Here is a 24,528-nt window from a genome sequence, read left to right as displayed (position 1 = left end):
CGAAGGCAGAGGTAAAAGACTAAGAATCTCCTTAACAGAAGTACATAGAGATGGCAAGGAGAAAATCATCACCAACAAGCATGTAGGTAAAACAGGATATATTTTTAATATTTTTTCTTTTTTTTATTTACTAATGCAATGCATTTTAAAAATTATTTCTCTATTGGGTGTTTCAAACAGTCCTAGAAATGTAAAATCTTAATCCAAGAAAAATCAGTTCATAGGTGCAGAGAACTATAAAAGATGTCTTTGGTCACTAACCCTTATCCCTGTGATAATTATAATCAATTATTGTCACGTAGTTCCACTTCAGAAATTGACCAGGTTTCTATTAAAAGAAATTATATATGGTTTGTAACTTTGGACAGAAGACTGTTTCAGAAACAAAGTCTTTAATGGTAAGAATCTGCTTCTAATATTCAGCCTAGATTTATTCAGCATGTGTATATATATATGTGTGTGTGTGTGTGTGTGTGTATTCATATTTACAACAACATCGTCCTTTAGGTGTAATACCTACTTTTTTGTTGCCTGGTGTTTACCTCCCGATGTTTTTACGGGGAGCAATTAGTTCCCCTTTCAGCTTTTGTTTTACTTGACTGCACAGGTCACATTTTCATGTGGCCCCTTAGCCAGAGATGGGTTCTCATTTCCCTTCATGCCTTGTAGCCTTTCTGTGCCCCTCTCTCAGAACTCGGGTCCTGGACATGCAGAGCTGCTCTCTGAACGTGGAAGAGGGCTCTTACAGTGCTGCTGACACTGCTGTGCTTCTATGGGAGCTATCATCCATGTGGGGATTATGGCTGCCATCTCCATCTCCATCTCTTTGCCAGCTCAGAGCCACAGCAGGACCTTCTTAGTCTTTCCAATGCCATTCCTAGCTGAAAAGCAAATGTTTGTGCAATGTTGACCTCCAAGTACACAATTCTGCACTTTGTGTGTGGATCAGTTCTTCTAGCTCTTTCTTCACTTATGATGTCTCACAGATTTTTGTGACCAGCAATTTTAATGTTTTTTAGTGCAGTCCTACTTTTTCCACCACAGTTTCAAAATGAAGCTCACAAATAAAGGCTAGGTCCTAGTAACCTTGTAAGCCCACATCCTGGCAACAGGTAACCTCATTCCAGGGCTGAATCTCCCATTTCAACACAAATCAGTTGACATCTCCCTTTAGTTAGTTTCTTATCCACGTTATACTTTTTGAACTAATTCCCATCTTCTTCAGCTTAACTAATAATTTCCCATGTGGCACCTTATTACCTACTTTTCACAAGTCCATAGAGATGAGACCTACTGCATTTCTTCAGTCAAGAAAATCTGTTATCTCAGAGAAGAAAGCTATCCAGTTACTCTGTCACAATCAGCCTTTGGCAAACTCACCTTGCAGCCTGTCCCGTCTTTCATTTACCTCAGTGCCTTTCTCCTCGAGGATTGCATACTGTTGAGATTATATTAAAATAGGGCATGTAGTTACTGCAAGCACTTTCTCCCCTTTCTTAAAGTGGGTGTTATGAGTACTATATTTTCCTTTCTTCCATTATAAGGAGGATGTAAGCTAATACTTTCTTTGACAGATGGTGTAGGCAAGGAGCACTGACGACTACCCCCTCTCAGCTGATGGACAGTAACATCTTAGCAGGAACTAGTTTACCTATTGCAATTTTCTTAAAGTAGTCCTGAGAGGTCCCTTAAAACATAAGAACTGTGTAAATACCCACTGGAATGGACAAGCTGAGAGCAAAGCAGGGAATACCTTGTGGAAAGCCTAGAAAGAGAGCCTCATCTGAAGTTTGTGGGCTAGTAATAAAGCCAAGCCCTCAGAAGGGGTAAGTTTGACCTTATAGTGTCACGATGAATATATTTGAGGCAGTGTGGAAACACCACCTGCTCACACAAAGAAATTCAAAGCCAGTCTGTCCTAAATCATGCCACTGTGTTCAGTTATTGCATATATATCCCCCAGCACAGCATGATCTTATGTATTATATATATTGCAATTAGACAAAATGGTGTGACTTAGGAATGAAGTGGCAGCCTTAATTGCTGTTTTCATTTGTTAGGAAGGCTGTAACTTGAACACTGAGGGTAACTTTAATTCTAGCAAGCCAGTTCAGCTGGAAAGGAGAGAAAGTAGAAGAGGACAAGGTGCCTCCTCATTAATGTCCATTGGAGACTCTCAGGCCTCCCTGTGGAAGGTTCCCTGGTTGGAAAGGACCTCGATGGGGAGAGCTCAGGCTGTTGGCAGGACCCACGTCCTCATGCTCCTCCTACCAGCCAGCTCAATGGAGAGCTTACAAAAGCAAAACCAAACCAAACACTAGGCTTGGAAGGCTCCAGTCCCAGAACCTTGACTAGCAAGGGCACTAAATGATGTTGTGTATGCCTGAAACACATAGTCTTTTGTGATAGTTGCTTCCATGCAGGGGGAAAAAAAAAGGTGCAGATTATAGGCAATGGCAGCAAGGAATCAAAGAGAAAGGATGGAAAAGAGAGGAAGGACACACAGCATCTTCTCTGTGGATCGAGAATGGACTCAGACAGGCATGTGGCTGTTGTGTTACTCTTGGCTCTGGAGTAACAGAGCTATGGAATATTTTGTTCCTTAAGGGTCAACAGATAAGTAACTGTAAAAACCTTTGGGCTTGTCTCGGTCCTTGAACTAACTGAAGTTTGCTTGTCTAAAGATGGAGCTGCAGCCCTGAGACATAGAGCCCTCCTTATCTGGTGACTGGTACTGAAACTTCTTTTTCCCACAGAGTTCCTCACAGTGACCATGCTGCTAAAAGCTCTGCATAAAATGTAAACAAAGTAGAAAAAAATCAAGTCTGCAGTGACCATTCTCTGCAAGAATGATGCCCATGCAGTGATGAAATTCTTCATTTATTTGAGTTCATTTAACTTTGTGACATGGTTTTCTTCTTAGAAAGGGCAGCTTTGGTAAACCTGTAGCAGTGTCACAGCACATGCACATTAGACATTAGCTGCAATTGTCTGAATGTCGCCATTTAACAAAGAAGAGAATAAGCTTCAGATTTTAAAAATTATTTAATGTGATTAGAAAGAGATACAGATACTCTTTGTGATTTTTATGGTTGCACATTATATCAAGAGTTTGGTAATTTATAAAACTTCTTGATAGAAATATATTAATATACCAGTCAAAGTAATAATTAATTCCCTTGAGAAAATGCTCATTTAAAAAAACTGTAACAAAAAAAAAGAAAATTCTAAGAAGCTAGATGATCACAATGTAAACTAGCTGCCAATTAAGCCTTCCTGGGGTTGGGAAAGGAAAATGAAGGCAACCATATAGCTTTCTGACTGGGGATTTGATCTTCCACATGACCTCCAAATTGCAATATTTCACTTAAAGCTCTGCTGAAATGCATCCTACCTGATCATGCCATAATACCATACATTTATCCTCATATGAAAGGAATTATTTCATTACTCATAAATGCAGTTAGTTATGAATGGTAGACAACAGTGAGTCTGTAAGGAAATACAGAATTCAAATTTTTTTTCAATGCTATCTTAGATCCCAAGAATGCCATTTTTTTTTCTGAAAAGACAGGACTACCTACACTGGGGTATTTTCTGTGATACCTTGTCTATGTATCATTAAATGTTTGTAGGACTGGAAAGAAGGGTGTATTATCTGAAGACCTGTGTTGAGCATGGCAAGACTAAAATAAAAGACTAAACTGAATAGTTCAATGAGGCATTTTAAAGCACTTGCTACTACTCACCATGAATGGCCAAACATCAGCAGCTCTGCCATGACACAGCCCAGAAAATTCTGGGTCCCCAATGGTGTGTGGGTCACCTCCAGTACCCATATCCACCACTGTAATTTCTGCTGTTGAAAAGTAAAGAGAAAATTCCATGAAATGAGAGGGCTTTTGCTAAAAATGGTGTGTTGGGAGAACTCCTATAAAGTCCTCATGGTTCATATTTTTCTGTGTATTTGTAAAAAATTGGATCAAATAGTATTTTCTTCAGAGAAAGTGAAATTTTTACAAATGCTTCCCAGACATAGGCTAATATAACTTAAAAGCTTTCCTACAATAGAATCCAATTTTGCAACCTTCACTCACATTGAATAATGCCTCTTCACACATGTTCCCCTGATATCTAATGGCTGTGACTCACAAGCCCTGGTGAATCACATTGGGGTAAGGAAAAAGGTTACCCCCAGGTGCCCTGCCCCTCTCCCTGCCTGGAGGAAACCTCAGAAGCAGCAAAATGCCTGTGTTTGTCCTCCCTCAGATGTTGTGGTTCATTGTCCAATTTGCTCATTTAAAGTGAAATTTACTTTAATCTGCTGGGATGCGACTTGTGATTCAGTGGAGATGGGTAAGGGGCTGGTGAGGTGGCAGAGCAGAGCTTCTGCCATCACTTAGTCCAGTACAAATTGAAGTCAAGACAGGCAGAGAGATATCTTACTGGCCTGGGCACAGTGAAAACACTTGGCTATTAAATACATGTGTATGAAAATGCACAAAAGCAAACACTGCAAGTATCCTGCCAACACTGTGGACACTTTCATATCATAGAGCAGAAACCCATAGGTTAAGTCGGCCAAGTGCAGAGGAAAGCCATTTCTTTCACCCATTTGTTTTTAACTGTGCTACCTATCTTTGGAATCATCTGGATATTGCTGAAGATAAAACTTTACTTAGCTAGTACAGATGATTTCAAGGCCACAACAGCAGCTTTCCCAGAGATTCTGAAGTCTTTGGAAGCCCCTTAAGGGCAGTGGTCCATGCCCTGTCCTACTACCTCGTGCACAGACAAGGCACAGGGATGTTCCCAAGTATGCTGACTTTGGGCATGTTGAGGCTGGATGGAAGATTCTAATTACTAGGTGTCAGAAACTGAGGTTTTACTTATGCATGGGATGACTTTGCCATTGTTTTGGTAGCCTCATAGGAATTGACAACATTTTGCTCCTCATATTTATTTATCTTTTATATGGAATTATTCTCCCCCTTCAAAAGTAGAGCACAATTTATGACAATGAGAGCTGAGTATGTTACACAGTAATAAAGGTAAGCACTAACAGAATAAAGCTGTCTAAGGGGTGCTATAAATGTATCTCATTAATTTGTATGCAAAATATATTTTGGACTCTGCTCAGAGCTTTGCAGGTGAAGGCTGTGTGGGAGCCAGAAATTATGCTTCCTGGGTCCCTGAAGCAGCCTTGGCCTGATCCTAGCCTCAGTCTAAGATTAAACATCAATATAACCATTGGAGAGCCCAGTGGCTCCCCTTTATACCGCAGATGGCAGCTGGTGCACAGGAAGCACTGGAAGGAGAAGCGAGAACTGCAAGTTCCAGCCATATTGTTACAGTTCAGCAGCTTAAATATGTTCCCCTTACCAGGTGATCTCCTTGCTCACTTGCTCATGGCTCAACACTGTAGAGCTGCTCCAGGCATCCCTGTAAGGTACAGCACACCTGGGTGTTGGGGTTCACCACCACTGAGGGGAAGGAGACTTTTTGTAAGTTACTCCTTGTATTAAGGTCACTGATGCAATACTGCAGTTAATATCTTGCTCTATTTAGGTGTATACCAGTATCTAAAATATCCTTTTACATTAAACCCCCTTAAGTTGACCAAAATATTAGTGACTCCCATTTCTCCTCTGTGGATCTCTGGATTGACTCAGAGTCCAAAGTGTTAATGACTGCTTCAGAATATCTCAGTTACGTTAGTGGTATACCCACAACATCAGTGCATACACTGTTCTTGAAATCACATGTGTGGGCACCGTGTAGAGGTGAAGCTGGCAGAGATAGGATCCTTCTGCTACTGTTGTCTTTCCACCCGCCCCCACCCAAAAAAAAAAAAAAAAAAAAAAAAAAAAAAAAAAAAAAAAGTAAAGCTTTCTTTTTCCCAAGCTAAAAAAAAGAAAAAGGTGAAAAGTTAATCCTTGTTTATCTTCTAGAACTGCTAATTTTGCTGTGAATAGAAACTACACTTCCCCCCCACCACACACATACACGTGCACAGTTTGGTCTCAGTTCCACAGAGGAGCTACAGCTAAGCAGCCACGCAGAGTCACTTGAAAGCCAGCTGAAAGTACCCATTGAATTTGTTGAGGATTCCCCAGAGGACACCTTAGCTGTTCTGCTCTTACAGCTCAAGGAGAATTGGTCGTTCCATGGCTACGGTGTCAGTCTCCCTTCTCCCCAGACGAGGATGCCTAAGGGTGACTTATGGTTGCTGCTTCCTAACTGGAGCAGTAGTATTTTTTTCACCTTCAGCTCATGCATCAGCTTACTCACAGACTCAGGCATGATGCTGTGGCCCAGGTTGCCTGATATGTGCACATGCACACACACACACACACACACAAACTGGCACATTGTAGGAACCTCTATGTTCACACTGCAGGGAGAGGGCACAGTGAATTTCAGTGTGTACAGATTACCGAAATACAGCACTCACCATGCTAGAGGAAGCCGTGTCACTCCTTTGCTGATGTCTCTAAATCAAATTCACTAACACTAAAAAGTTAGCTTAAAAACAAGAGTAGCACAGGTTGAAATGATGAATGGCCTGCAGCATGTCAAGGAACTCAAGTATGTCCCTAACCTGGAAATGATAAGTCACAGTCAAGCATGTGTCTTGTGATGTAAAAAGCTTTTCACCCCGAGGAGATGCATGACTTGTGCCAGAAAATGCTGCAGGTCCAGTTTTCACTGTACATAAGTAATTTTTTTCATTTAGTGCTTTTCGACTCTTAAAATAAAAAAAAAAAGAAAATCAAGAAAAACGTTAAAATGCATGTTGTGCTTTTGTGAAAATGTTAGTCTTATTCTAATTATATCCAGATTATGTCATGAATATTTGAGAATTAAATCCTTAGATCTTAAATATTGACTATAAAAAAAGCCATCATCCAGATTTGCCACTGAGACACTGAGCTATGAAGCAAACTGACCCAAAAGAAAAGATGGAGTTCCAGCAACTTTTCCTGCTGAGTGCAGGACTTTGCATTTCCTCTTCAGTGGAGGTGCATCTTAATCTAAAATCACACAGAAGCACAACACCTCCTGCCATTTTTCTGGAAAAAGTTCAGATATTTTCATTGTTCATACAGAATGAATCAGACCCACATACTGTTTTTACTGACAAACTCAGAGATAAGCAAACAGGCTGATATTAATTTGTGAATTATAGTCACTTTAGGACTTTAGGGACTATTATGGTAAATATAGCAGTTTTCATATTGTAAATGCACTCTAATAGAGTTATTTCATTTCAAAGGAAAATATACAGCTGAAGGGTTAAAAATAATAAGCGATGGATGAGCAGCAGCCTGATGAATCCAAGCAAAAGGAGAGGAAAAGTGCAGAAATGGCATTCTTCTGTAGGTGTTTCTTCTGGGGAATTATCTCTAGTCATCGCCTAGTCATGAGACAAATTTTTGCCATAATTACAAACCCAGGCCACTGTGGCTAGGTATAGTCCAGGGAGAAGGGCATTGGAAACAATGGTTAAAAATTATGAGGAACAAAAAGTGCTGAAAGACAAAATGAAGGTTTGATCTTGAAAGATATTGGGGAAGCAGCTCTTTCAGATCAGGAAAAACAGCTCTGGAAACATAAATTATGTGCCAGTTCCCATGTTATCAAAACCAGAGTGCCTTAAATGTAGTTTTATTACAGGAAAATCTGACTAAATACACAGACACTGACAAAATTCCCCAGTGCGGAATCCCTAATGCCTGGTTTCTGGCAGCAACCCTACTTGGAGCCTTGACTGGGAACCCAGCTGGTTTTCCTACATTTTGTCAGATGGGGCAAAAGCCACCCCCTGCACCGTCCCCACTCTCAGAAAAAGGCAACACTTTCCAGGTTACCCAGGCATCCCTGTCCATCCATTCTCATGGAAGAGAAGCGTCCCTGGCTGCCTGTGCTGCCGTGGGTACCAAGCCGGCGTCATCCCCCAGGACATCGGAGCCCATCCCCTGCCTGAGGACCTCAGGCACTCCTGGAGCAGCAGGGGGACAGGAGGGCATTGCTGCTGCTGGCCTTGTGGCTGCTGAGGGATGCTGCTGTGCTGCTCTGCCGCCTGGCACAGCTCACAGGCACCCCGGCTGCTGCTGCTGCTGCTGCTGCTGCTGTGCCCTCGCTCCACTGCTGCTCATCGCTGCCATCGCTGACTCCACATAGCCAGTGCCTCACCTTCTCCTCTGGTGTTACCTCCCAGGCTTCATTTCCATACCCTTGTGCTTCCAGCCTTCACTCCACTCCACCTCCCTTTATCCATTGAGGACCCAGGACCCTGCTCAGCAGAGATCCTGGTGGAGAGGCTTACAGCTGGCCTGTGATCCAGAGAGGGTTAATGAATAAGGGTTATTTCTGAAAGGTATTCTATCACGGCGAGAGAGAGGAGACTGAGAGGAGAAGGAGAAGGAGAAGGAGAAGGAGAAGGAGAAGGAGAAGGAGAAGGAGAAGGAGAAGGAGAAGGAGAAGGAGAAGGAGAAGGAGAAGGAGAAGGAGAAGGAGAAGGAGAAGGAGAAGGAGAAGGAGAAGGAGAAGGAGAAGGAGAAGGAGATAAGTGGGAAAGAAAACCTGCAGCTGGGAAAAGTACTTTTCTAGAAGTTTTGTGAAAAACAGAGGTGTAGATGGTTTTACACCAATGAGCGTTATGTGGATCTATTGTAACCAACGAAAAAAGTGTAAACTTTGTAGAGTGCATAAAAGACAGCCGGGTGTTGTAATAAGGGGGATATTAGCCTTCTGAAATATACTATTTGTATGCCACGCCTGCCTCAACAGTGATAGATCTTGGTGAATTTGTAGCTCTCCTGCTTTAGTGCTTACCCACAGCAACTTGGAGCAGTAGCTGCTGCTCCAGGCACCACCTCAGCCACTCATTCCACTGGCTGATTTATTTCCCACTTACCTCTGGTGTCACCCTGCCAAGCTCACTTTGTTCCTAGAAACATCTGGAGGATATAGGAAGCCATCCATGGGAACATTAGCAGCCTAGCAGTTTAGTGTAAAAGGAATGATAGCCTCACTCCTTAAATCTTTGAACAATGAAGGAGAGAGAGAAAAAAAAACCAAACCAAAACCAATGCCAGTGATACAGTTGAGTCCTTTTCCTAGTGGCTAAGGGAAAATTTGCCTAACCTTTTACAAGGGCATGTTGTGACAGAACAAGAGGTAGTGGCTTTACACTGAAAAAAGTAGGTTTAGATGAGATGAGGGAGAAATTCTTTACTATGAGGGTGGTAAGGCACCAGAACAGGTTGACACCAGAACAGGTTGACCAGAAAAGTTGTGGATACCTCATCCCTGGTCTGTTCAAGGCCAGGCTGGATGAGGCTTTGAGCAACTGAGTCTAGTGGAAAGTGTCCCTACCTATGGCAGAGGGGTTGGAATTAGAAGATTTTTAACATTCTTTCCAACCCAAGCTATTTTATGGTTAGCTGCCAGGGCACACTTTTATGGCTGATTCAGGATGTTTGTCATTTTCAAGAAGCCTATCCTTCTGCTCCAACCCTCAATGGGTTCCCTCAGAGGAAGCAGAATGGGAGTTTGGCTGAGATGAAATAGGGACTAGCAGCAGTTATATCAATCAAAACACTGCTGCACTGGAACAAATAAATAATATGTGTAGATTGATAGACTGGTGAATTGGCTGGATTAGATGATGCCAAGGTCATGCACCCTGGATGCAAAGAAGTCCTGGATTTCACCCTGTCAGGATTCTCTGATGATGGACTAACTTCCTTCATGCCCTTGCTCACACATTTCCAGTGCTGAGTCAGTGAAATGAATGTCACAAAGTGGGCTTTTTTCTGTAGTATGTTATGACAGGATATGTCACAGCAAAGGTCATCAAGCCTGGAGATCATCCATGAAGTCTGTTTCTACAGCCTCTCCCAATAATAGTATTTCCTGGGTAGATCAGCCCAAGACATGCTGCGACAACACTTGAGATCAATTTCTTAGAACAGACCTGCCCCATTATTAGGAGTAAGACAGAAAACCCTTCAACAAATGTGTTCCCTTCTGCCTACTGTGTTTGGGACTACCTGGACCTTCATCCCAGCAATGAGACTGACCAGTCTCACAGACTCCAACACAAAACATGAAGCTCATGCTGCCTGCTGGGATGGTGTTACAGGAGTGAAATGCATGAAATGCAGATGGGTCTGACAGATCATTAGTATTATTTATTCACAAGGGCATGGAATTAAATGTACTGCTTGGAGCAGACCATGCCATCTTAGTTGCACTAGATATTGGCTGTCATGTAAAAGTGGGATAGTGGTAACTGTGTTTCTGGACTGTCTGTGGAAGAACTGATAAAATGTTTTCATGGATTTGCAGTTCAATCTCTAATGCTAACATCCCAATCACATGCTGAAGGTGTGAGCACTGCCTGTGTGACACATGGAGCTCCATGTGTGCCACCTAACACTGGTTTTGCAGTGCACAACCAGGAAGCAGAGTGCCACACTATTAAAGAACCTCTGATCTTTGATCCTGATTGTGCAGCTACTCCACTGCTCCATGTGACCTGCAACTCTTGCTGCTGGTTGCTATTTATTCTTCCTGGCTCCATCCTTGTCAAGGTGGAAGAACAAAAGAGTCCCAGCTTGGTTTGCTCTTTTCTTCTGGTTATTTCTTTGCCAAGGCAGAAGTAATGGTTTGTAGTGATGAAGCAGGGTCTCCTTCCCTTTCCTTTTTCTTCTTTCATGCCTTGCTTCTCAGGCATCTTGCATAAAAGGTGGCAGTAGCATCAAATACATATATTCCTCTAAACAGTCAGGGGGGAATGCAGCTGCTGGTCTGGTGGCCCTCCCACCCACCAGCATTAGCCAAAAGGTGGAGTTTGCCCTCCCTTTCATAGAAGGGCTTGCATAGCATTAAGAGACCTTCCTTCCTAAATGTTTCTCTTTCCTTTTTGAAGTTTGCTTCCCTCACTGAACACAGTAGAAACATTAATTCCAAGCGTTCAAAATAGTCATTAATCCTTTGCAGACAATTTTAAAGTTTATAAAATCTTGCATTTAAGAAACTCACTCAGAGATGAGCTAGAAATTCAGCACCTAAAACGAGAAATCTTGGATTATCCTTTGCCTTAGATTATCTTGAGAGGCATTTGGCTTGAAAGGTAATGAAACAAATGGTGAACTGCTCTGAAAATATGTTTTCAAACCTGAGCTTGCAAGCTAAAAGGTACTCCTAGATTTTTTTCATTGGTTTCTCTAAAGTTTAGCATACCTGAAATTAGGATGAACTACATTTGGATTTGTTTTTGACTGGTTCTTACTGCTGAGGTAATTTTATGAAAAAATAGTGTACGATATAGATAGATTTAGCCTTCAGCTTTCTCCAAGGCTGGGAAACAGGCATTTGAATTCTCTTTCTTAAGCATGCCAGTATTAAAAATTTTATGCAAGAAGGATAAGGACTCCCAGATACTGTGATTGTGATTGCTGAGATATTTTAGGGGGGAAATTCGATTTTCAGTTGTAATTTCTAATCTATATCACTCAAAATAAATACTGGGCTTAAATTATATTGAATCAATTTTGGAAAGTTTCTGATGTCATTGTAAACCTATAGCTGCTCCTGAGGCTAGAAAATGTATGTAGGTTTGCATATTTGCATATATTTTGTGCCTATTTTCTGATTATTCCTTGTCTTTTCTGAAGTTCTGCTATCGCTTGGTTTAGAGCTGCATTAGGATTTTCAGAGAGGAAGGTGTCTCTATGTTAGGAATGTGCTTTTTCCTGTTATTATAGGAACTGGGGTTAATGGCTGTGGATGAAGGGAGGGAAGCTGAAACAGTTTTTGAGTCAGGGCCTGGCCAAGCAAGGAAACTGGAGCTGAGTCAGATGGGAGGAGACTGGGGCTGGCTGGACTCAGGAACTGCATTAGGAACCATTGGAGAGGGAAGGTGAGCTCACAGGGCATGTTAGCCTGTGTGGTACATGTCCATCAGCAGAGCTGGGAAGGGTTTAGGGTGATGGTGACATGGGCCCAGGCATTCCAGAGCTGCTATATGGCAGGGTTACCTTCTTCTACCATACACCTTGGGATGGTCTTCTGCCATACCACCACAACATTTCCTGCTTTCTTCATCAAGCCCTTGCCTCATTCACTGAACAGAGTGGATGCTATTCATCTGCTTCGTTCTCTTTATTCACTGTAATGGCCCTACATCCTATTTACTGCTCACTATTCAAACCCTGTTCCAAAGATAGAATAATTAATTTCCTCATGGGCTGTTCCTCATGGGCACTCATCATTACAGTACTTCATAAATAGTAATTCATTCATTTTCACAACACTCATGCAAGAGGTAGGTTGGTGTTATTCCCATTTTTCAAGAGGGGAACTAAGGCAACAAGACTTTAAATAAGGCCAGCATTCACACTAATTCTAGAGGGCCAAGATAAGTCACCACAGCCTGGGTTGTCAGAGGGCTCAGCAGTGTGCAGTTAATCGTTGTGTATAGTGTATTGTCAGTGCACAGCTCAGACGGAGTCACAAGAGGCATTTGGGAAGGGAGACTGCTGGAGTGCCAAGTCAAATGCTCTCCAAACAAAGAAAGTAGCCATAAATGAACAGCCTGGTCTTGGTGTTTCCACAGCATTGCAGGTGAGGAAAAGGCAGGGACAGAGCCCTCTGTGTGGGACAACATTAAAATATGTCATCTAGGAAGTCCTCCCTCCTCTTCCTACATGCTTATTCCTAATTTTCCAACCTTCCCATACATTGTATGTTCATATTTCTCTGCTGCTTTTCCTAACTGGTTTTCAGATAAGCCCATCCATGTCAAACTGCAGAAAAACAAAAAAGGGGAGGACAAGTTAGGGCTGTATACATAATTTTAATTGTTCCTACACTTTGAAAGATTTATTGTGTGATATTTAGCTGTTAAAGGTTTCCCATGTACTATCCTATAGCTTTCACTAAAAAGGCAATTTGGAACCCCCTCAGAAGTGTCATCATGGTGGCTTAGCTGCAGGGCTGAAATCTCCAGACTTACAGGGCTGACCTCAGCCACTCAAGGTAGCTGGAGGTGGCTGATGCTATCCTGCCTGCACAGCAGAGCTTACGAGGAATGAGCCATTCGCTTTGTGGGTCGTTTCTTGAGTACATATGAGATAACCCCAGATTATTGGGGTCCATCCCAGCTTCTGTATACAAGCAACCAGTGGCCCATTCTATTCGTTTTCAAACCCTCCAGCCTTGATCCTGGTACTCCTCCCTTCACCACCAGATTTTTCTCACTGGATTTCTCACTTGCAGCTCACTTTTTAGCCACCTCAGATCCAGTCCCAGTTTCTCATCCACTTGCTCCTCATCTTGCTTTCAGTCTCTTCTACCATCCCATAAAGCAGTAAGTCACCAAGCTTCTCCCCTGGACACCTTTCTTGAGCTGCCTTTCCTTCTGCACGCATGCTTCTTGCCAAGCCAGGGTGACAGTCTTTCTTCCACACTCCCAAACCACTGACATCCAATCCCAGGTTTCTGCCTCCCCATCCCTGCAGTCCTGCATCCCTTGCCTAAACACATGCAACCACAGAACCTATGAGCAGCATTAAGAGGGCATGTTTTGCTCAGAACCTGCAGCTTGAGAGTTGGAGTGTGCCTGGTACAGGCACAGACTTTGGAGGACATTGCTGCCAAATTCCTGAGAATGTCTGCTGAACTTGAGCAAAGGCTAAGTACTTAGCCAAAGTTGGTCTGCTTTCACATTCTTGACACCAGTCAGGTCTTCTTCTATGCCAAATATAATGTCCATGCTCCAAGGGATGGGTAGAGTTAATCGACTGAATGGTTGCAAGGATTATTTTTTTAAAATGTAGGCAAAATAATATAATTTCTATAATCTTGTTCTTGGAAATTGCTGAGCTGTTTTTATCTAAAATTTTAGAACAGCAAATAAATCAAAGTGAGGCATTCATCCAGCAAGGGGAATTTTAGTCGAACACTGAAAAGTCTGGCACAGTTATTTGCAACTGAAAAAAGGGTTTTATAATGGGAAGTGTCAAGCATTAAGTATAGGTGGCACTTCCAACTCCACCTATAATATAGATTGGATTAGATGCCTGGTTCCAGTCCTAGGGCATTCTGATTTAAACCAACAGTGGACTAGGAAGAAGTCCTTATTTTCCTCAGACTAACACATTTGCATGGCTTTTTTTTTTTTTTGTCCTTAAAAGAAAGAAGGAAAAAAAGTGTCATTTATCTAGAAGATTTATTTATTTACTTGTATTGGCAAGGAATGCATAATTTGCTGACAATATGGAATGAATGATTATGGCAACCAATTTTATGAGAGTCTTATAAAAAGACAGGCTTAAAAATAAAATGTTAACAATTATAGTTTGAAAATGAGTCAGCTACAGAGAAAATAAGGCAAAGGCAAAAAGAAAAGAGAAAAACCTTTCAGAGCAAAATGTTTTATTTCCATTTATTTCCAATGCTTTGCAGATGTGTGTGGGGCAAGTAGGAGGCTAATATATCTCACTTTAGCAGTACTAATTGTTTGCATTATCACAATAATCAAATGCAACCATATTAATCTCTGTGGTTATTAACTTGATTTTTACACATTAAGATTTAGATTTAATCCCCTGGGACCATCTATTAATGCTTTTAAAGTTGAAGGGTTTCAACAGTTTTAAGTTTTTTTCCCCTCTTTTAGCTGCAGGCAGTAAAATTTGAACGTGTGTGGAGTTTTGTATTTTGCATTCCTGTGGGATTTTCAGAGACACTGCTGTCAAGGACCATGAATCATGTTAATACATAGCAACCTCTACAGCTATTAAAATGTCTGCAATAATGTGATTATTTTAAAACTGAAAAACTAATATCATATGTATTACTTAAAGATCAATCCTTTTTTTTTTTTTAAGTCAATGGAAAGGGGCTGCTTCTGGGAGGGGGGCATGGAAACGTTAGTGGGAGCCACTAAAATGTGAAATGTCTAATCCACTGAGAAAAGAAACTTCAGTTCCTTTTACAAAGCACATCCTTACTGAGCTTATAGGCAATGAAGTGTAAAAATGGCCAAAAAAATCAAGATCAATAAGCATGAAAAGCCATTTTATTTTTGTTTAGCCAAACCATCATTACACCGACCTGGAACAGCATCTGGTTTCATGCTCTCATGATCACTGAGTGATGACACCCAAGCAGAAAACTGGGCATGGAGGTATTTTTATGAGATGTCAACATGGAATGTAGTGCTAAGATTTAATAATGACACAAATTGGTTAAAAACTCAGTTTTCAGGGTGGACGTATCAGATACTTCATTTACAACTTACATAAACAAGAGAATATAGTAGAGTGACCCCATGAAATCAAGAAAGTGTCTTGAAGTGTGTTACAGCCCTAATCTTTAAATATTAACTCTATAGACAGAAACTGCAAGATGCTTTTCAATGAGAAAGAAAATAATTCCTCAGATGATGTAATTTTATTGGAGTTAATTGTGCATATCCATATTATCTTTCCTCAGTAAATCCTCTCTTGGTTATCTGATTTGTTGGCCAGACACCCCTTGATTTCACATCTCCAAGAGGGTGCAAAATCATGAAAATTTCTACAGCCCCTCTGTCTTTCTGTATCTGCCCTCCTGAATGTGGCATGGCCTTCTCCTCCAAGTAAATGCTCCCATACCTCAGGTTGCTTGAGAGCTCAGACATTTGTACTTGAATGAAGAACCACAGAGGAAAAAATTGTCCATGTCCTGAACAGCAACTGAAAGACACCATGGGGAGGATGTAAACATATCAATAGGTGGGAATTTAGCTAGTGACAAGTGTTTGAGTGGCATAGGGTGTTAAGCAAATCTGAAATGTGGAGCTCTGGTCTTTCAGCATACAAATGGCCAAACACCCGGTGATATTTTACTGGGTGCTCAGAAGGACACTGTCATAAAAGGAAGGGCTTGAGTGCCCTTGTTCAAGGTCAGGTTGGTTCCTCAGACAAGCATTTTTAGCAAGCTAGTTATTGGCACCACACAAAATAATTTTAGATCATGGAAGATATGAGCTCCATTAGCATTGTTTTAAATTGCACTTTCTGTTTTGTAAAATCAAAAAGGAAATTTCATGGGGAAAAGAAGTCTCGCATTCATGCAACATTAATGTTTAGGGAATAATGTGGTGTTTTGCCATGTTAAAAGAATTATTACAAACCCTTCATTGAGAAGCTCTAGAGATCTCATACTTTGGAAAAGAGACTTGATAATTGGATGTGCAGGAGGGGGAGGGAGATGTATGAGGAGGGTGTCACTTTTGGTGACAGCAATGAGCTTTTTTTTGTTCTTGTGAAAAAAGACCCCGATCTGGCCGAATTAGAAGCCTTTGAAAAATCTGAGAAGCAGGTAGCTGCAGGTTAGAGTGGAGCAAGTAACTGGAGCTCAGGGTAGAATGATTCACTCGTGGCCTCTCTGTTTCCCTGAGCTGAAGGGAGAATACCAGGAGCTCATGCAAGAATACTTGGAGGAGGCAAATTAAACTTGTACGTGCCACTTCCAGTGAGTCCATCGTTTTACTTTCATGGTTCTTCTTTATATTACCTGAGCAGCCTGGAAATCTTGAATGCTACCAGTAAATCTGGGCCAGCTCACATCTTCCAGGTCTCCACATAGAGGTGATCTCCTTTCCCAGAGCCACAGAGGTTGTGGTGATGTTCACCCCCCTCCTGGCTTCGCCAGCCCCCTGCCCCCGGGAACAATGGGGCTGAGCTGCCAAGGCGCCAGGGTGAGAGGTCACGGCATCCCACCGAGCTGCCAGATTTGGGGGCAGATCCCACGGCCTCTACTGCACCGAGCCAAAAGCAGGTCTTCTCTTGCCCCCTGCAATCCTAGCGGGGAATCTCAGCAAGAGGAGCCTCTGAGGGATTTCTTCTTCAAAAACTCACCTTTCACAGCCTTTTTTTTCTTCTTCTTTCTTCTTTCTTTTTTCTTTTTTTTTTTTCTTTTTTTTTTTTTTTTTTCCACACAGAAAGGGACAGGACCGTATGGAAAATTAACTGCACTGGTTTACGGGTCACATGTGTGAGAGCCTGTGAGCGTTTGTGCACGGGGTCATTGTCGGATTTTACAGCGGTTGCTTTTATCCTTGGAAGCAAAGCTGCCACGTAGCTTGAGATACCTGCTTATTTTGTAAAGCTAGATCTCTGGGCAGAAGAACTGAGAGAGTCTCTCAGCTCCACTGAAATATCTTGGACTTGGAGAGCTGAACTGAGCAACAGACGGACAAAAAAAAAAAAAAAGAAACAGAAAACATAAACATGTAAATGTGACATCTGCGATTCCACTTTACAGAGCTTTTTACATGTGTGAAAATAGCTTATTGTCTTGCGAAAGTGAGAACTTTGGGGTTGAAACTGATGACAGAAATTAAGGGGACTTAAAAGGAAAAGCCCAGCTACAGAAATGAATTTAAAAGAAGAAAAAAGCCAACAAATCCCCTAAAAGACTATGCCAACATTTTCCTGGATGATAACAGAGATGTGTGCTAAAGAATAGGTGTTGACAGAAAAGAAACACAACCCTTTTATTAAAGAGGTGGGCAGGCAAACATATGAACTGCTGAAATTTCAGCATTTCAGTGTCCTGTGGGTAGAGAACACTGGAACACAGGAAAAACAAGTAGAAAAGATCTTAGGAAATCCTCACCTCCTAAAATTTTCAATCATTTTAGATGCCACGTCACTTGAGAAAATAAGCAATTATATATATATACACACACACATATGTGAATTACAAAGAAAAAATAAGACAGGGAGGGGGAGAGGAGGCAAAGACACATTAATGCTTTGACTTCAATTTCAGATATCCCCTGCACTGTGTCATAATAAATCTTACATCTTGCTGCTCAGCTTAGGGCTCTGCTGCAACATTCCTTGGTCGCTTTGTTTCGGAGCGCTGTTTGTATTGAATTTGGGGAGTTGTCTAAGCAGCTGTAACACTGTGATATTTCCTCACTATTTCCTAGCAAAGTATGATCCAAACCCACACTTCTGGGGAGGAGACACTGGGGAAGCACTGCTTTAGGGAGCTGTGACTCCCTGAGCCTGACAGCCTCCTGACAGACACTAATATCGGCACAGTGAATGTGTGTAGTCTCCTCAGAGAGGTTTGTGATGTGTTTTTGATTTCCTGCCTCTGAAATGCATTTTGGCTAGGAAACGAGTGAGACACACGATTCTTTTTCTTGCCATACACATATCAAGAAGTTCTTACCCCTGTACCTTGTTCACATTAGGTAATTGAGCTGCTAACATTTGGGAAGAGATTTTTGCTCGTTAGCTATTCGGTTGTGTGAACATGAGTAAAAATCATGGGTTTCATGAAGAATGTGAACTCTGTGTGATTATGTCCTATTTGAGGCTTTGTAAAGGGTGCTAATTTCCACAAACTATGCTTTATTTGTCTTTCTCTTAGCTACTTCTTTCAATGCCTTTATTCTCCAGGGGTCATGTCATTGTCTTTCAAAATCTTCAAAGATCTTGCTTACATGTGAAAAGTGGTGTTTTATGAAATGCAAAATTTCATAAATTTAAGCTAATCAAGACACCTTCTGCTTCAAGGGCAGTCCATGGTTGTGATTGTTTCTGTGTATTTTTCTTTTTTCACTTCATATATGCAAATGAAATGGAAAGAGACAACATCAAATTAAGAAAACGTATTGCTCAGTGCTCATCCAGCATGCCTGAGATTTGAGATATCTTCATAGACGATGCAAAATGTTCAGTTTTTACTGTGTAACATCCTTGTGAGTTGTTGAAGTCTTTTCTCCATATTAAAATTCTCTTCTGAATATGCCTTTCTGTTAGGAAAAAAATTGGCTGTCCAGAGACAAAAGATTTTAAGATAGTTGCCAGAATATTTTCCAGTAATACAAGTTCTTAAGATTAAGTCCTTGATTCTGAAGTAGGATACAGACTTTGCCTACAGTTTCCAAGTAGACAAGGGACTTTGCAGAGCTACAGGCATCTCCCTGCCTTGCCAATTCTTGATGGATTTGGAGCTTCCATCAAAAGCAAATATGAATTTGCATTTATGTTGATTAAGAGTTCTGTTGCAAGAGGGGAAGAAAAAGAGGCCACTTTTCAATGAAGATGTGAGCATTTCCACATGGTATTCTGGTAGAAATTGACCAGACATAGTTTCCCTTGCTTATTTTGAGGCTTGATCATGACAAAAGACTTGTTTCCATCGATATTGGTCATATTGTTCATCTCCGTATTGTCTGATAAATGCTACAGAACGTCCTCCAAATTCTTTCTGGAAGACTTATACGAGACCTCAATTCTCCTCTTTGGTGTACTGTTTACTCTCTGTGTACTGTTTACTCCCCAACTTCTCTAGGACCCAGCAGAATTAGCTGACAATCAAGCCTTGAAAACACACTCTGATGCAGGTTCTTTGAGACAAGAAAATACTTTGAAAATATACAGTTGATCCCAGCAATGTGTTTTAGGGTGTAGAAAGTCACTAAAATGCATCGCAACAATGACCATGATTAATTTCACTCCTAAAGAGAAATGGTTAATGGATAAAACATGTCACTGACCAACTTTCAAATTCAAAAACTCTGCTTCTAGATTTCTCTCTTTTAAATAAAAGAAAAAAAAAATACATTCAAGCAAGTGATCCTTCTTTCTAACATCCCAAGCCCCTGAAATACTTTCTTTATAGATACACTTCAGAATTCAGCTGAAAGTTCATATTGCTTTAAAATGGGCATAGTAAAACCAAATTCTCCTCTGCCTGGAGGAGAATTTGTAAGCACAATTATGTTTGCCATAGAGTTGCTAGGTCAGTGGGTGGTATACGATGCACCCATCTTTCCAGGAGCAGTAGGATTTCCTGCTGTTTTTTTCAGTAGTGACCTAGAAGGAGGTTAATGATTCCAAAGAATGACTTTTCCCTTAGGGAAAATTTAATCTTCTGACCTTTTTCTCTATCTGTCCATTCCTTTTAAGTCACAGACCCCCTTCATTTAGCTTACATCAAGCTGGTTTATTTTCTTCAAAAACATGGTTGAAGTGATTGCTTTTGCTTTCATTTAACCCTTGAACTGGATGCATTTTCAAACAAAATCATTGCCTAGAATGCAGAATTGCTTGTAAGCATTTCTTTTAGATTTCTGTATTTGTCTTAAATGTGATTGTCAACCTTCAGGATCACTTTGACAACTGACTAACTTCGAAAATGCATGCCTTTAATGTACTCTTGCAATCATCTCCGAGAGTTGCTTTAGAAAAAGAACATGACAAGAATAAAGCAGCTATCGGATTTTTTTTTTCTGTCTTTTCTATTTTTTTTTTCGTTCTATCAAAATGCTGATGGAACCAGAATAATACAGAAGAAAATTTTGTTTAAAATTAGTTCACCAAGAAGGCCATCATGCCATTTGGGGGATTAAATTTGAGCACATAAAAACTATCGGCATTTTATAGTCAAACTGTTGGAGTGTTTTGCTTTGTCTGAACTGTGCAGACACTATTGAATCAAATCTGTTGTCAGAATATGGTAAAATAAAATTGTAATTACTTCATTATTCTCAAAGGTGTTGACTCTGGGGTGCAAGGAGTTCTGGAGGGTAACTGGAAACAGAAACCACCTTGTGCGTGAAGCTGTCAACTTCCTTTTACTCTGCAGCAGACACTGTTTTTGTCTTTATTGCATTACACGCAGTTATTGCCAACACAATAATTCATGAATATTCCTTCATTTTCAGAATTATAATTAATGCTGGATTTTGACATTATGACAAAGTAGGGCGGCTCGGCAGCAGAAACATTCAGCCCTAAGAACAAAGGAATTGCCATATTGGAGCAGACCAGTGGTCCATCTAGCCTGGTATCTCTCTGCCTCTCACACTGGCCAATGCCTGAGGCTACTCAGGAAGGCATAACCCCCTCCTAATGCACCTAATTGCAATACTATACCACAGAGGGAAATTTCTTTTCGACCCCAGCTGGTGATCAGCTTATGCCCTGAAGTATGAGGATTGATAGCCCTTATAATTTTTATTCTAGCTAGTGTGGCTGCAGATGCTATACTTAATCAAATAAATGTCTAATACTTTGATAAAGCTAAGTAAGGGCTAAATACTCCAATCTCTCGGGAAAAATCCCAAGGAAGAAAAAAGTGCTGAGAAATTCCACAAGGAGAATCACATCGAGTTCCCACTGCTTTCTGTACTCTCAGGGGAGTACAGTTTGCATGCTTGTGGAGAGGCTGGCAGGGCTGGAAAGGATGTCAAGCAGCACAGTCCTAGGCTTCATAGGGGAGTCAGGCTCCAAGTTTGGCCACTCTTTCCTCCTGCCTCGTTCTGTCCCTTACCCCAGACCAAAAGGGCTGCACAGACTGAGCCGTGGGAGTTAGGCAGACCTATAGCAGCAGCTATTTGGATTTCTGCCCGAAAAAGCAATGGCTCTAGAGAGAAAACCATGTTGCATGGGATGGCTCTTTCTCAGGTCTTTTTCCTCTGCAACCTGAGATGCCCTTTCACCAAACCTGCGTATCACTGGCCATGTGCCCTTTGTGTGGAGATGCAGCTGAGTCTCAGGAAACTGGAGGACATGACAAAGAGTTAGTCCTCCTCTTTTCACTTCCTTTTGTTTTCATTTTCTAATTCCCTCATTGCCCCAAAGCTCTTTTCCTCAATCCTATGCAGAAGCAATAAATCCCACAATTTGACTACATATTCTGAAGAAAAAAAAGGTATCTATATATTCAATTACATATGCTTCTCACTTATTTTTTGTAAAACGCAAGAAACCAGACAGGAACACCTGAGCTCTTCTGCATCAATTGGAATTTTATGTGTCCGAAAACTCTTCAAAAGTCTTCTATCTCTTTCTGTTTCTAAATTAATTGTTTTCTTCCTTTAAATTTGCCTTCTTGGTGCTTTTCCCTGTTTCATTAGACATGTTTACTGCATTTCTCTGTATGTTTCCTTGGTTTGCCGTGTCTTGCTTATAACCCACTGACTAAAATACAACAGAATATCTGGAAATGCAGTTTTTACTCATGAAACTGCATAGTAATATTTTATGTTTAATCATCGTTTTGTTCATACTGAATATCTTCTCTGCTTGTGTGCATTTTCTAAGCTCCTGCAATATCCTGGATAACATTTTCAGTAAATGATGCTTAGATTTTCCTGTGCTAATTAATAGCCATCAGTTCTTGAAAATATTTTCCAGCATACACTCCTTGGCATTAGTCTGTTTAATTTTGCATTCCATCATGTCACCATTTTATCTTAGTTTACTGTCTTGCTCTGGAATTTCTTCAAGTTTTGTCTAAATTCAGTTAACTTAATAAATGGACAAATACCCCCATGAATTATCCTCTTAGAGCAATGGGCACTGGGTTTAAACACCAGAAAGCAGGCTGTGACTGTTGCAATGAAAACAAGTTTTGCATTCTTTATTTCAGAAGCTTTTTTCCAAGCTTTCTAAATTTCCAGTGAATAAGTTGAAAAAAACCATCTTTATTGCCAGTATTGGTCCCAGGGGCAATTCAGAGTTAACTTCTTTCTCTGCTTCAACTGATTCTTCCTTCTGCAGTATCTAGAGAAAGGGATGCTGTCTAGTCACCTAAATGCGGCTCTGGAACTTGGGTGTTCATGAACTGAAGTCTAGTTCTGACACACCTTGCTTTGACAATTACAGGTAAGTTACTTCACCTCTAACATGACCATTAGTAAGTTGTAGTAATCTGACTGTGTTTATAAAATGCTCTCAGAGGGTAAAATTCTAATTCTAATTCTAATAGTTCTAAAATTTTGGAGTTTGATTTCCCTCTGCTACTTAGTACTTACAACATAGATGGATTTTAATTCTGGACCTTCTGTGTTTTTCTTTTCAGAAACCTTACCATAAGATGTTGCAAACACTAAATTAATTGTGTCTTCTGGTTCTACTTTATCGACTACTAATTAACTCTTTCCTGTAGTTCTAGGAGGGTTGAGCAAATGTGGGCAGAAGCATTGCAGATTTTACTTATTATCTGTGTGCTTAAGTATATTATTTTTACTGATTCTCTGAATAGTTTCCTTGTACTAAAGTGGCTTACTGGTTTATAATTCCCAGAATCATCATTAACACCTTTCTAAGAGATAGGTACACCCTCGGCCACTCTCCTGTCCTCTGGTACAGTAGCTGTTTTTAATGATAAATTGCATATTTTTGTTAGCAGCTCACTTGCACTGGTCTCCCGTTCCTTCAGAGCTCTTGGACGAACACCATCTGGTCCTCTTGATTGATAGCAGTTTAATTTCTCAGGTTGATCCATCACCTTTTCTGATATTCCTGTTTCTGATATCATCCTCCTTTCAACACTTAAAAAGAATAAAGCCTGTGTAGCATCGCATTCTCTTTGTTAAGGAACAGTGGAAAGAAGCTGTTCAGCTTTTTTTTTTTTTTCTTTTTTTACTTTTGTTTGTCTAATGCAACTAGGCAGAAAGAAAAATAAATTAACAGCAAGCACAATTTTTGTTTGGAAACATTACAAAAAACAAACAAACAAACAAACATCTAAAGATGTGTCAGAGGTTTTTTGGGAGACGATAGTGTCAAAAGCCCAGATTTCCAAGTTAATTTATGCTTTCTATTAATAGTGAATCATACTTTTCAGTAGACTGCTGTGGAAAAACTGCCAAGGGACGTATATATAACATTTTGGGGAATTTCTCTGTTATTTTCCTTGGCTGAGCAGAAGAATAAAGATATACCTATATTACCTATTGTACTAGAATCTAGAACAGAAAAATCAGGAGAGCTTCTGCAGTGGAATAGCTCAGTGACAAGCAAGCAAATAGAGAAAAAATAAAACTATTACCATACTTACATGAAAACAGAACAAGGAAGAAACGTATCATGATTAGTGTCAACTGGTAGAATATTTCTCAACTCTGCATATTTCTCTTATGCACCTCCCCACTATTTCCACAGTCTTATACAAATCTCTCCTCTGCCTGCTTTTATTATTCACAGTGCTCTCTGTCTAATTTACACTGTAAGCTCCTCCTCAGGTAGGGACCTTGTCTTTTCATACGTCCATAATGTTAAATACATGCCAGTCAAACTGTTGAAATTATAATAACTGGGGGTTGTATTTTTTCCTTTCTTTCTTTTGTTAACAAACGATAAGTTAAAATCAAAGGTAATAATTAGTTTAAAACAGCCCTCAGAGGCAGTCCCAGAAAAAGTGACCTTTTGAGCTACAACTAAACTAACCAATTTTATTGTGTCTTGAGGTCAAGGCTCTTATTTCACATGACTTGAGGGTCTTTATGTGCATGCTACCCTGCAGTAAACGACACAGAAAGTTATGGTCAAGTAGACTTTGCACTCCAGACATCTATTGAGGAATAGCCACAAGATTCAATTCAGTCTGAGCCAAAAGTAATCCAGAACCAGGCTCAGGAATGCAATGGAAAATTCCTAAAAGATCGGAGATGAGATTAAAATACAACAACAAAAAAAACCCAAAACCCAGAAGACT

The 24,528-nt window shown here is 40.6% G+C and overlaps 2 long non-coding RNA genes across 2 annotated transcripts in view; one reads left to right on the top strand and one right to left on the bottom strand.

Annotated features, from left to right (window-relative positions):
* The window catches only part of LOC148225407 (uncharacterized), a 27,026-nt gene continuing 2,498 nt past the window's right edge, over positions 1–24,528 (top strand). The window contains exons 1-2 of the long non-coding RNA XR_015807167.1: positions 1–82; positions 22,590–22,694. This is a non-coding gene — a long non-coding RNA (uncharacterized LOC148225407). The remainder of the gene's footprint in view (positions 83–22,589; positions 22,695–24,528) is intronic.
* Positions 20,634–24,528, bottom strand: part of LOC148225408 (uncharacterized) — a 5,069-nt gene continuing 1,174 nt past the window's right edge. Inside the window, exons 1-2 of the long non-coding RNA XR_015807162.1 lie at positions 23,872–24,528; positions 20,634–23,362 (exon numbers count right to left, since the gene is read on the bottom strand). The exon at positions 23,872–24,528 is cut by the window's right edge and continues 1,174 nt beyond it. This is a non-coding gene — a long non-coding RNA (uncharacterized LOC148225408). The remainder of the gene's footprint in view (positions 23,363–23,871) is intronic.

Source organism: Sturnus vulgaris, chromosome 1 (assembly GCF_052056855.1).
Source record: "Sturnus vulgaris isolate bStuVul1 chromosome 1, bStuVul1.hap1, whole genome shotgun sequence".
NCBI lineage: Eukaryota > Metazoa > Chordata > Aves > Passeriformes > Sturnidae > Sturnus > Sturnus vulgaris.
The sequence above is the reverse complement of the archived record's forward strand: the minus strand, read 5'-3'. Positions and strand labels throughout refer to the sequence as shown.